This window comes from Nanorana parkeri, unplaced genomic scaffold (genome assembly GCF_000935625.1).
Source record: "Nanorana parkeri isolate BGI_ZX_2015 unplaced genomic scaffold, ASM93562v1 scaffold1400, whole genome shotgun sequence".
In the NCBI taxonomy this organism is placed as follows: domain Eukaryota; kingdom Metazoa; phylum Chordata; class Amphibia; order Anura; family Dicroglossidae; genus Nanorana; species Nanorana parkeri.
Window position 1 is genome coordinate 427,732 of NW_017307668.1, and position 10,608 is coordinate 438,339.

The following is a 10,608-nucleotide window of genomic DNA, read 5'->3' on the forward strand; positions in this document are numbered from 1 at the left end:
TGCTTTGATAAATATTGTATGCAGCAAATCTATTGGCAACATCCTAAGAATGAGTGTTTGGATGCACAAATATCACCCGGCTTGGCCATAGAACAGATGTCATGGTCAAGCATGACCCAGTCAGCATTGTTTGGATGACTTGGGGAGGCCTTTAAATTCTCTAGGCAGATGTTATATCAAATGGAATATAGTTACTTCTATTAACCCTTTTACTGCAGGCAGTAGTGGCATGTAGGCAATAGCAGCTGTGAGATTGTTTGTTTCTACTGCCATGATCTGGGAGGCTGTAAAGGTGGCTGCTTGCCCTAACCTAAAAAGATAAAGATTATCTGCAGGGAAATAAAAAAAAATAAAAAAATCCCTGTTTGTTAATATCTAGGGGACCTGTGTGAAGGACTCTTACTTACCTGATCAGTGCTTTCTCAGGCTCCAAGACTGGCACCCAGGGCCAGATTTCCCACATGGCCAACCAAGGCCTGGCCTCGGGGCAACAGGGAGTAGAGGGGCAGCAGGGGTGTGGAATTCCTATCTCCCGATGCCCAGGACATGCAGTTCCTAGCGCGGGTCGGGTAGTTGTCTTCTACAGTTAGCCCTGCTTTGGGCACGCAGAGCTAAATGTACAGCGGGGAAGCCGCCGCTTGTTTTGTACAAGTGATCGCGGCGATGTCGCGGAGATCACTTGTATGAACCCTGTCAGATCTGCCATTCTCCATTAGGGAGGGGGGGCATTTGGCAGGTAGGGGCAGGGGGCAGCAGAGAGAGTAAATCCGGCTCAGCTCCAGCGGTCAAAGGCCCACTGATGTAATCGCCTACAATGCAGGGCCTATGGAAGGACTTTGCATGCTCTCCTTGTGCTTGCGTGGGTTTCCTTCGGGTACTTCGGTTTCCTCCCACACTCCAAAGACATGCCGCAAAGTTAACCTCTTGCCGTCCACCCGTAGTAAAAACTGCAGCATCTGCGGGTTGCCGTCTCCAGACGGCAATTTTTTTCTGCTCGCGCGCGCACCTGTCTAATATTGGCTCTAGTATGTGTGTGCAATAAGGACATTTTAGAATGTAAGTTCCTCAAGGGCAGGGACTGCAGTGATGTGCAGTATGTAAAGTGCTGCATAAATTGTTGGCAGTATATAAATACCTGTAATAAATATAAACTGGAAAAGATCACTCACTTGTTTTGCTTTGTTTCACACTTACATGGTGCTCTTTTTAAACTGCTTTGTAAATTGTTCCTCGAAATTCTCTGCACTCGTTATAGCCAGATTGTGATAATATAAATTCTGTGCAACTGATTCCTTTTTTTTGTCCACTCCAATGCAGCGGTTAAATGAAGCAGTAACATTGCATTTTATATCTGATGATCATGGATCTAAATATAACAATCTTCTGGATCATGTCTTTGTTACAGGTATAGAATTGGATTCCTTTCCCTCAGCTACTTAGAATTCTCCAGACCGCCAAACTAAACAGCTTTCTCTGGTCACAGGAGGCCTTGCATGCTTGTGAAATAGCATACATTCCTACCAACTGAATAACATGTAAAAATAGACTCCTGAGTTCTGCCTTCTAGATTTTAGAGCAAATTGATGTTCTTTTCATAGCAGCCTTTAATTCAGTATAATGTCTCTCTTCTTGCTTAATCAGATGGAAAGAAATAGGCAAAGTGGCTGTGTTATTTTTGTTGCATCTTCTTGAAACCATAAGTACCTCCCAACCCCACCCAAAACTTCTTGGGGACACCAGAATAAGAAATGAGAGGCTGCAGATGTCACCAGGACAGGAAGCCAACAGAGCAATAAAAACCTGAGTTCTATCCCATGCCCACGCTACTAAGCCATATGGTTTTGTTGCTATCTCTATCACCATCACTTCCTGCACCCTCGCACTGGGCCAGTAAGTAAGGTGGCATAAAAATCCTGATAGGATATTTCAAGCCATCTTCCACTGTACAGGACTAAAATGATTGGCTGTTTTTTCAATCTCACAGAGACTTCAGCATCAAGACTTCTTCACATCAGTGTATCTTCGGGTCTGGAACCTGCAAGCCATAGTTTGTAGGATACTTTGCACCAAAGTCTACATTATACCCCCCATTCATAAAATGTAGACCCCAATAGGTCACGGATTTATCGCTGCTTAATGCAGCAAAGAACCCTCTGAATGGGGAACAAGCTGGTCACATGACTTTGACAGGTCATGTGACCAGGTTTTCCTCCTGTTCTTTGTTTCTTCATTCATTTTAATTTAGAATCCCAATGCATTTGTGTGCCATTCTATTGCTATATAAATGAACTCCTCTGTGAATCTAAGATTAGCCAGGGAGCTTCACAGAGCATGATGGGTCTTCTATCCCCCAGTAAGTGAAGAACTACAGGTTGTTTATCAATAAAATGTTTAATCCCCTCTTACAAAACCATAAGGAAAGTGTCAGTCCCTGAAAGCTAAATTATCCTCTACATTTTTCCTCCATTATTAAGAATCTACCAAAAGAATGTGGACACTGTTATTTGTCTGTGTTGGTAGCAGCCATATGGCAGAGAGGAATGGAATTTCTGGTCGGGAGATAAAGGGAACCAGCATTTAAGTCTGAATTTCAGAAGAAATACAGATAGAATTGGCCTTTAACAAGTAAATAATAGTGACTAATTTTTAATTGTATTCGGTATATGCTGAAGACTGGCTTATTTGCACATTACTTATAAGTGCTCTGCTCCTTTCTTTGTAGTGATGCACAGTGATTTATACTGGGTTATTCTCCACTCGCAATCCAAAACTAAAGCTAGCCATATACCAGTAGAATTTTTGTTTTTGGAATGTACATTTAGTTTTCCAATAGTTAACGTGGGCAAATTGACGATAGTTTATCAGCTATAGTGAGCTGATAAAAACCCAAAGGTTACCTATGTTACCTATGGTATAGGAATGTATGAAAAATCAATGCAAAGAAAGTTTGTGTGTAGGGTATGCTTAATTGTGTTTAAAAGTGGATTGACACTTAGTTTATTACATCTAGGATAGCCAGTATTTCCTCATGGGATGATGCCTGTGTAAGATAATTAACCACTTGAATACCGAAGCAACTTTTTTTTCCACACATTTGTAAAATCTGAATTTTTGGCTAGAAAACGGCTTAAAACACCCAAACAATTATATATTGTCTGAAAGCAGTGGCCTTTTAAAAAATTTTTATGTTGCACAATAAAATACTGAATTTTTTTTTGTAAAAATATAAAAGATGGGGTTGCTTTGGTAAATGGATACCAAACATGTCATACATATAAAATTGCGCATGCCTGTCAAATGAAGGTACCCGAAATTGTCTATGGTTTAAAAGCCTTTACCTCTCATCAATTTAGAGCTGGCAGTGATTACTGGTCCTAGAATTATTGCTCTCCAGCATTTCCAGCGGTATGTTACATTTCATTTTCACATATAAGCGCACCCAACGCTTGTTTCTTTATATTTAAACCTTCATTTTATTTTTTTAATTTACGCTTTAATGCTATCACATAGGGTGCTAACAAACCCCCTTTGTGATTGATTGGTCCTCTTTATGGAGACTACAGGGGAGTATTAGACGTCCAATGTCGCCTATGGACCCCACCAAAGCTGATGAAGAACACACTATGCTTCACCAGCTTTTTCTCTGGCATAGCAGCCGGAGAACAGACAACCTGAAATCGTAAGTGGTGAATTACTTGTCACTTGTGGGTTCGTTAATTAGAGGGGAGATCAGCCACCGGAAGTGTGCAGATCTCCTTCTGAGGCAGCTGGAGACTGCCGATGATATGGTCCTGGGCCTGCATGAGGGACATCAGAACCTGGGATTGCCAGTGGCTGGGGGGGAGGCTCTACAGCAGCCCAATCACTTGTATATGAAAGCCAGTTGCTAAAACAGTACCAAGGTCATGTCTGCAGCAGCTGTGATCTTGGTATAAGCCAAGCTAATACCATATAATATAACCAGATGTTTTTATATCCCTACGTTGGTACTAAAATGTAAAAACTTTTTACTTTGCATTATTCTAAAGGATTTAGAATTACAATGTTGCTGTTAGGGATGCACCAATACCGGTTGTACGAGTACTGATATCTTTTTCGGTACTCGCCGATAACGAGTATCGGCGTATTGTGCCCCGATATCAGGAAGTCGAGCGGCGGATCATGACCCTGGCTTCCTAATCGCCTGTGAAGCCGGTGTTCTAGAGAAAGAACAGCGGCTTCAGAGGCTGCCTGGCTTCCTGGCCAATCAGGAAGCCGGGTGGCGAGTCATGAGGTGCCGTCCGGCTTCTTGATTGGTCAGGAAAGCCAGGCTGCCTACCAACAAGGGAAGCCAGCTTCCTAGCCAATCAGGAAGCCGGGTGGCACATCATGACCCACCTCCCGGCTTCCTGATTGGCTAGGAAGCCGGCTTCACTTGTTTCTAGTCAGCGTGGCTTCAGTCATTCGTTTCCCCCGGCTTCCTGATTGGCTAGGAAGCTGGTTTCACATATTGCTAAGCAGCCTGGCTTCCTAACCAATCAGGAAGTCGGGAAGCGCGTAATCTCCCAAATACTTGGTATCGGCACAGATGCTAGTATTGGTATCTGTGTATTCTAAAATCGAACATTAGAATTCGAAACATTGGCATGGCAAGCCAACAAAATATTGATGATCGATTTTTTTTTTTTTTTTTTTTTTTCAAAAACTTCCATACAAGCGTTCAAACAAAATGATGCTTTTGTACAACTAGCTTAACAGTCTGCTATAACTGCTAGAAAACAATAGGCTCTCCATGTGGCTGACATCTCTGCAGTTGTTGACCATTTATTTAAAATACAGATAGTCACTAGAGGGTAATTAGCATATTTGTATATTTAATGTAATAAATGAAAAGGTGATACAGAAAGTATGTAAAAACATTTTAAAGTTGCATCGAAACCAGATTACATTAATAATTTAGAATATGTGACCACTGAAAAATGCAATAAATTTCCTTCCACAAAGAGCCTCTGTTTTGCTCATGCAGGGCAAAGCAACAGGTTCACTTTAATGTCTGGTTACCAGCACCACATATCGCCTTTCATTCACTGGCCTGCTGTTCATGTGCAGATATTTCTTCCAGCATGTTTACATATTTTTGTAACCATACTGATTTTGATGGTTCCCTGCACTTCTTTTTTGCTCACTGTTTTGTTGTCTTTTTTAAAGCAATCCCATGTGTTGAGTAAGTGTAACAGATGGCAATTAATGTTGCATCTACCTTAAAGTGCAGTCTAACAATATCATATTTTTTTATTTTATCAGCAGCATATAGTTAGTTGTAGCCTATGCTGGAGCATTGCGAAAGACTCCCTTCTGCTGCTAACAAAATTTAATGAGTACGTCTGATAGAACTTTTCAGATCATCTTTGAGATAACTGAAGCTGTGTAATAATAATAATAATAATAATAATAATAAAAAAACACCCTTTGGTGTAAATTACATTCCTCTGTAACGTTATCTCAAAATCATGTCAGAAATCCCTATCGTGCAATGATAATAATCAATCCATGCTTTAAATACCAGACTCTCCTTGAACAGAATGAATGTTTGCATATTTTTGGCAAATTTTCAATGTCTGTTGGGTGGTCTTTTATGGAGGCCCCTTTCACTGTAGCATGGTAGTTTAAGGCATCCACCATTTTACAACCTGCACAAAACAGGGCTCAGGATTAGGTAGCCAGTGTACCTAACAATGTTATCTGGCACCAAATTATTATTATTTTTGTTAATTCTTCATTTTTAAAACGTATACATATTCAGGAATAACAGAAACCGAGAAGTAAACACATTCAAGGTACAAATATAGGAACAATGTAAAAGAATGTACATAAATAATAGTTCACTTTGACAAATAGTAGAAGAAACTGGACCTGGAGACACCTGCGTCAGCTGCACTCACTCACGTGGGGAATAAATGGGAGGTCAGAAATCAAAAATCCGGCCTAACCAGTAATTGCCCTATTGCACATTGGCCGGCAAAATCCATGAGTTTGAAAAAAACCGAGAGAACATGGAATGGGGGAGAAAAGCCATAAGAACAGCAGCAGATCAAAGATGACACTAAAACATCTTGTGGAGGAAGCAGGGACAAAGCACCGCCTGGTGATAATTCAAAAAAGGAAATGGTGAAGTTGCATGGCCATAGTCGACAGATCGTTTATGGTAGGGCTGCCCGAGGGAGACCAGAAATGAGCTAACTGGAATTTGTTACATGCTAGGAAAGAGGCAAACGCTTTAGTGGAGAGGCAGGGTAGAAAGAGAGGATTTCCAATGATCGAAGTTTATCAGCGATGGGGAGGTGATAGTAAGCCTTGTGATTTCCTGAGTATGCGCACCATGCAACCAATAGTCGGATGGCATATAATCTCCCTTGGCAGATTTTGATCAGTCCAGTCCAAAGGATACCCCTGCAAAGGCCACGGGGAAGAGGCTTGTTTTAAGTGTATCCATCGTTTATCATATGTAACGTTGCACCATTCGAAGACCCTCGCCGTCTGGGAGGTCTGATGATAGAGAATAGGGTCTGGGAACCCTATTCCCACCCTGTGGTTTCTCCAAAACAAAAAGGGATTTGCTTATTCTATGTGCACTCCCGGACCAAAGAAAGGAGGAGAATTCCCTCCGCATCATTTTCAGATGCCATCGGGATATGAACTGCTAGCGTTTGAAGAAGGTATAGGAGCCAAGGGAATACATTGATTTTGAGAACACTGTTCCTCCCAAACCATGAGAGCGTGCATTTCGACCATTTGGCAAGGTTTTGACGGATTTACATCATGAAGGGCGGAAAGTTGGTTGAGAGGTTGGAGTGATTTTGATTCCCAGGAATGTGAGATGAGAAGTAGTCCAACGGAAGGGTAAAGCTGCTCGTAGCCTTTCTAATTGTGTTGAGGGAACTGAGAGATTTAGGGCTTCCGACTTCTGCAAGTTAATCTTAAAGCGAGACAGAGCTATATTGGTCAAACTCCACCGTCCGGTTGGGAAGCGAATTCAGTGATTTGGTGATAAAAAAGAGCAGTTTGTCGGCATATGCGGTGGCTTTGTGGGACAGGGGTCCCTCTACAAGTCCCGAAATATCCAGATTAGCTCTAATCTGGCAAAGAAGGAGCTCCAGCAAAAGTATAACAAGCAAGAGTGAGAGTTGGCATCCCTGCCTGATCCCACTGGATAGGGAGAAATAGCCAGAACAGAGTGCATTAACTCGCGGTGGTTGGGCACTAAGTAGATAACGGTTATCCATTTGCATGTATTCTCGCACAAACCGAAACACAGAAGCATGGCATGTAAGAATGTCAAGCTGAGAAGCCGAGGCTTCCTCAGAAGATGCACGGAGTAAGCCCGACTGTGCCAAGTACAATTGGATCCTGTTTAACCTAGGTGCCTGGTCCGTGGGAGAAAGTGGGGGGGTCGAGATTGTACAGAGAGCTGAGGAAAATCACGGAACCAGTTTCCTATGTCGCTAGGTATAAATTCCTGTGCCCTAGCCTTCCAAAGTGCCAGAGCCAATGATCTGCTCGGCTTGTTGCTGAACTCATGGCAATTCCTTTTTGATTTTTGGTTGCTTCATTTTGATCTTACTAAGCAAAAGGTCATAGAGTCCACAACTCGACCGCCTTCTCCAAAGACTGTTTGTGTTATTCTAACAACCGTATCTTTTTGAGAAGCCTGGGCAATATCTTAGTATGGGTTTTTTTTTAGCATGGGAAATTAAAATGCCACAGATAAAACATTTATGTGCTTCCCAAACAGAAGGCAGGGAAGAGTGCAAAAGTCAATTTACACTGAAAAAATTGCTGAATGTCAGATTTCTTATTCAAAGACCAACACCAGTCGCACCCTATTAAGGTCCCCCTGCTTAACTAAAAAGCAGTCTATCCATGAATAAGAGTGGTGGGCCAACAATCAAAGTAGGACTTTCCAGAAAGGATGCAAAAAGGAATATGCAGCAAAATCGTGGAGGTAGTGGTGTGTAGGTAGTAGCCAGCCAATGGGATCCATGCCCAGAAATGCAAACAGGGTCAGGGAGTTGTTCAGGTGTTTGCAGGAAGAATACCGCGGGGCCTTTATGCACTTTGAGGTGAAGGGATGGCCCCATTTGTACATAGCAACTTTAGCTGAGATCTGGGCAGGTAATGGGAGAAGCAGGTGTCACAGGTATAGAGGTATGATTGGGACAGGTCCGGCAAGATGGCAATGGTAGCACCGTCAACGTCCACGTATTTCTTGATCCAGGCCTTTCTTCTTTATGAAGAAAGAATGAATGCGGCAGAGAACCTCTCTATGTGCGTGGCGGCTCTTCGCCCTCAGGCCATTGGTTCTTTATCCATCTCGATGTTTGTTGCGGGATCCGTGTCTAATATAATGTTCAGAATAGCTTGAACAGTCATCAGGCACCATAGCGGACCCCGGGATGCCTCGCAGGCAGATATTATTCCTGTGACTCCTGTTCTCACGGTCGTCCAGCTTGAGGCGCAGTAGAGCATATGCAGAGGCTCACTCGAGGACTGAAACTCTCTCCACCAGGGTGGAGTGGGAAGATTCACCCTGTTGTCCAGTTGGGATACCTTCTGGTTAACCTCCTCAATGTCTTTGCGCCCTGTCCCCTCTACCGGCTCGGCCAAGAGATTAATGTCTGTCTTCAGTAGCCACCAACCACAAGTCCTCCCCTAACACTGCTACAAAGGCCTGAGAGATATGCAGCTCAATTCCCAGAGGCTAAGGCTCCATGGTGAGCGGATTGTAGAGACATCACAGTCTGAAGCAGCAGAGGGGGAGGAAGAGAAATCGGAGGGGGAGGAGAATCGCAGTGAATCGCAGTGTTCACCATGTGTGTGCCAATTCGGCCGACCAGCGCCACTGGTGTCTGAGAGCTTGCTGGGGGAAGAGGCGTTAGAGTGAAAATACTCGGGTATAGTGAGTTGGTCGGGATGTCCGGTGGACCTCTGCTATTCTCTGCCCTTAGGGCCAGCTCACACCACATCAAGTGCGTTCCGGCACGGTTAGTGGCCGGAATGCACAGGATTGCATAATTAAAGGCTCCTACGTTCTGGAAAGGGAGGGGCGTGGTGGTGCCATTCAAGTCAATGGCACCGCAGCCACGCCTCCTGCCCGCAGTGCGATCGCCTGCACCAGAATGCGTGGCACAGCAATGCGTGAGGTGCGATTACAAAAAATTGTGCATGCCGCTTCCCTACCGTCCCAGAATGTGGGAGGCTTTAATTATGTGATCTAGTGCGTTCCGGCCACTAACCATGCCTGAACGCACTGGATGTGGTAGGGATGCACTGATACCGATACGAGTATCTGGTGCTGATACCGAGTATTTGGACAAGTACTCGTACTTGCCCAAATGCTCCCGATGCTTTTCCCGATACTGAACTTGCGCTATCAGGAAGCCATGCGGCGAGTCATTACACGCCGCCCGGCTTCCTGATTGTCCGGTAAGTCGGCTCCATGCTCACTCATCACCAGGGAGCATAAAGCTGGCTTCCTGGTCAGTCAGGAAGCCAGGTGGTGGGTAATGACTCGCCCCCCGGGTTCCTGATTGGCTGGGAGGCCAGCTTTATGCTCCCTCGTCACCAGGGTCGGGAAGACAGCACGAAGCTGTCTTCACAACCAGTCAGGAAGCTGGCGGGCGGGTAATGTGGTTCCTCCCACCTTTTCATATGTTGTGTAGTGATGTACAAGCCAGCGGGGGGAACCACAGTGGCCGATGTGGGGATCAAGTAGGGCTGCAACAACTAATCGACATAATCGATTATAATCGATTATTGAAAAAGTTGTCAACTTTTTCAATAATCGATTAATCGAAAGTATTCTACACATTCACATGTGGATTACTGCTTAGATCTGGAAGAAATGCACAAATCATAACAAGATTCCAGTAAGAATACACATGCCTCTTGTATTTAGACTAGATTTGCTTAAATAAAGAGTGCAGCTTTAAAATGCTTGTATAGTTTTTAAACATGGTGTGTCTGTAGGTACACATTAAATATATCTGGAAAGCCAGCTCCTGGCCTGTACAGATATCGGTATGCAGAGGTTTATATATTGGCATTCCAATCTGGCGTCATTCATATGGTAGGAAAATTCTTATACTTCAAGTAGAAGATACAGATTTCATTTCTAGTGAACAATTACACTGCCTGTTTCTGAATCCAGGATATTTGCTAGTCGATGGTGGACTACTGTACAAAATATTTAAAGACCTGTTGTCTGCATACTTTACATGAGTCGGTTATCTAAATAGATTATGTTATGATAAACATATGATGCATTTCCTGTGTCTTGAACCAGGAGGGTTTCTTCTAAAATGGTCTTTCCCTGTGACTGCACAAAGTTAACCTTTCTATACCTCTGTAAAAAAATGTGTTTTCTCGCTCTCATCTATCTCCTATCTCTCTCGCTCGCGCTGTCTCTCTCTCTCCCCTCGTTCTCTCTCTCTCTCTCTCTCTCCCCTCGTTCTCTCTTTCTTGTTCTCTCTCTCTCTCCCCTTGTTCTCTCTCTCTCTCCCCTTGTTCTCTCTCTCTCTCCCCTTGCTCTCTCTCTCTCTCTCTCCTCTCTCTCTCTCTCTCTCCTCGCTC